Raw genomic sequence first — 3716 nt, forward strand, 5'->3', positions numbered from 1 at the left:
AAATCAAGGACGATATGGTGTCACACATTTGTGCGATATTGAAAAACAAAAACGAATTAAACTTCGAATTCAGGAACACTCAGTGCGTAGTAAAGGGAAAGAAATTAAAAATATATATAAAAGGCTTACATTCAAATGCATTCAATAATTATTAGGGTTTTACGTCTCAAAACCACGATTTGATTCTGGGAGACCGTAGTGGAGAGCTCCGGAAAATTTGAACATCTGGTGTTCTTTAACGTGCACCTAAATCTAAGTACACGGGCCTCCATCATTTCGCCTCCATCGAAATGCGGCCGCCGCGGCCGGGATTCGATCCCGTGACTTTCGGGTCAGCAAACGAACATCATAATCACAATACCACCGTGGCGGGTGTTCAAACACATTAATAAACAGGCCAAACGGAAAGAGAATTTAAAACGCAGCCTACAATGTTTTCCTTCCAATGCCTGTAAAACGTCCGAGCATTTTTTTCTCTTTTAGAAAGTTTATAGCTGCATGCGTTTTAAATTATTTTGCAAATCTCTTTTGTCCTTTTGAAAACTGTCTCGCAATATTATGCATCTAAGACTCACTTACCCCACCCTCCTCCCACCTACTTCAGCACAAAATTTGAAGACCTGTAAGTATGTTATTTTCGTTAACATTTTAATCGAATCAATGTATGAATCTAATAATTTTCCTTTTGTGTTGCAGCCAAATTCACAAGAAGCAACGATCACGTAAAAAGTATGTTTTCGGTGTTTTACTAATCACGTCAAAACTTTGTGAAAATAGTTGGGCGAGCTGCTTCAGCATAGCAAGCGTGTAAATATACTTAGTAGAGGTGGACAAAAAGAGGAACGAGACACATGTAGCGCATTAGCTTAAGTGGTTTAAGAGGTACTAGTTTATTGGCTTAAGTAGTATTAGTATATTGGCTTATGTTTTATTACCTTAAGTGGTTTCTTTCAAAATATTGTCGTCAAATATGCTGTACATGTTCACATATATGACACCAGAACATGTACACTGCACTCATATGGTAACCAGAAAGGAGGTTGTCTATCCGGAACAATCGCTCTGTCGTCGGACCACCTAAGATTACGCTTGTCTGCGGCGAATTCATCTTCAAACCTACTTTGAGGCTTTCTCGGCTTAATTGAATCATAAGATTGTGTTAGGTTCTTGACCTGACGGCAACAGCGCAGCCGTGGTTACAGAAGCACCTACAGCATTATTTTGAGATGCTGGGCTGCACGCACGAGCTATCCTCCTTATCTTATCATCTGAACGAAAGGAGGGAAATAGATCGAAGAGCCCACATTTTGTCAGACATACCCGCACGACTCCAACCGACAATGAAGCCATGAAAAGCACAGGGAGCGTTGTTTCTAGTTAATAATCAAAGTGTAGAAATAATGAAATCACGAGAAAATGAACGAAAGCAATTATGAAATTGCCAATATGAAAATGAGTGCATCAAAAAAAATCGTCATATCCACGAAGTGAATAATGATTGAGGAGCTGGCCCGGAGAAGATCGGAAAACCCGTCAATCTTCCGTACAAGTCCTCTACTATCATATGAAGACGTGACACAAGTTGTTGCGTATACACAATGTTTTATTATTTACAATTTTGATGAACTATATACAGTTTACACGAGACAGGAAGAGAGCAGAGTGGGTCAGGGAACAAACGGGGGTTAATGACATCATAGTTGAAATCAAGAAGAAGAAATGGATATGGGCCGGGCACGTAGCACGTCGGCAGGATAACCGGTGGTCATTAAGGGTAACTGACTGGATTCCAAGAGATGGCAAACGCCTGAGGGGGAGACAGAAAATTAGGTGGGTAGATGAGATTAAGAAGTTTGCAGGTATTACGTGGCAGCAGAAAGCACAGGACCGGGTTGATCGGCGGAACATGGGAGAGGCCTTTGCCCTGCAGTGGACGTAGACAGGCTGATGATGATGATGATACAGTTTACAATTATATACACATTGATGAAATATATATAAAAAATATCTAGGACCATCTGATTCTTTATTGTCGACACTTGCAGACGCAACGCTCCTAATGTTCTTTCAGTTTGAAAACTGCCCTCCAGACGCGCACGACAACGTCGCCCTAAAAATAGCTGTCCGACGCTCGCCTGGCTGTGAATAACGCCTTACCGTCATTTTAGGGTCGCCGCGGCGGCAGGAACTCTCAATGAAGACGAACGCCTCAGGAGCGAGGATGCGGAGTAAGTAACCTTGCTCACTTAATTATTTTTAGTTGAGAGCTCGTTAAGAAGATAAGGTGAGGTAGCTATTTTCATACAGAGCATGTATTGTATTAATATGCGCACAGACGGACGTATATGGGAGCTAATGCCCCACAAGGAAGAGGCTCATTCATCAAAGTTGTCTGTTTTAGTTCAAGAGAGTCAGGATCGTCGCTGCAGCAACACCTACACTTTAAAAGGACTGAAATTGCCGACCCAACAGAAGGTCACAATAATGAGGCCACTTAGTCTGTTTGCAAAACAGGCAATGTAAACAAAACAATGTTGTCCTAAAATGCTTGCACGTATAACGAGTTCTTTTATTTGTTTCCTTAGGTGCAGAACAACATAGTATAAACACGCGAGTAAGCTATAATGATGGCCACACTTTCAGTGAAAAATATTAGTCGACTTTTTTTATTACATAAAATACACACATAAAGAAAAACGGAAAATGTACTACAGCGTTTAGGCCGTGCCGACATAGCTAAACTTGCGTACTTTCGATAAATGCGCGCGATTTCCAAAAGTGCGCAGTCTGAAATTTCATGACTGACTGCTGATGACAAAACGTTGAGAGTTACGGTTTCCTACTAAAGCAGACATTTTATGAATATATGTATATACATGAAGAACAGAGGTCCCCAATACGCATGCATCAAGACCCGAAGGTAAAACTATGACGACTGAGAGCGAGGTAATGATTGTAGATAGAATTAAAGATAAATTTGCAATTAGATTCATTAGCACATACGTAGAAAGGCAGATAAGATTTCTTTGCAGTTTTTCTGGATGGCAATAGGGTGCCATATTTTTTCTGGTACTTTCTTTCTATGATTCATATGTTTAAAACTCGTATGCATATGCATAAAGCTCGATGCATATGCATAAAGCTCGTATATTTATACTTCCATATATTCCACAATCTGAACGTTGATAATGTGTGTTCCCTTTTTTCAGACGAATGCGGCAGATACGTCTGTAAGTATAAAATGAAAAATTCCAAGAAACTGCTTTATACAAACCTGAATTTTCAACCTATAATGTGTATTTGTTTGTTACAGACGAAAAGCAATGATGGCGCCTGATACTCAATTGAAGTAGTAAGTCCAGAAAACGTTCTAAAGAATTTTCGTAGAACAAACTCAGCAGGTGCTACACTCTTGTAAAGCAAGAAAGCGAAACCCTGGCTGCACCAATGTACGACAAAAGAGCCGCAACGAGCAAGTTCATGTATTTTGCATTGAATCACTGTTTGAACGCCTCGTCCGAGAACTTCTGTCTTCGTAGTATTTTTTCGAAGGCGCCTGTAAGACAATACGCACACCTACGTAGCTGCACTATTTGTTGATGCGCCTTAAACGGCTCTTCATGCACTGGCCTTAGAAAACGCGGCATGCGGTTTGGAAACTCAAGTGACCTCTCGAGCATGAACTCAGATCGAACCCTGTTTCGAGTCAAGTGCTC

General features: G+C 40.7%; 1 long non-coding RNA gene across 1 annotated transcript; it reads left to right on the forward strand.

The window, feature by feature from the left end:
* Window positions 1-2168: 2168 nt before the first annotated feature.
* Window positions 2169-3352, forward strand: LOC125758811 (uncharacterized). The gene is made up of 3 exons (XR_007416439.1): window positions 2169-2228; window positions 3210-3230; window positions 3314-3352. It is a non-coding gene; the product is annotated as an uncharacterized LOC125758811 (long non-coding RNA).
* The last annotated feature ends 364 nt before the right edge of the window (window positions 3353-3716 follow it).

Source organism: Rhipicephalus sanguineus, chromosome 6 (genome assembly GCF_013339695.2).
Source record: "Rhipicephalus sanguineus isolate Rsan-2018 chromosome 6, BIME_Rsan_1.4, whole genome shotgun sequence".
Classification (NCBI taxonomy): Eukaryota; Metazoa; Arthropoda; class Arachnida; order Ixodida; family Ixodidae; genus Rhipicephalus; species Rhipicephalus sanguineus.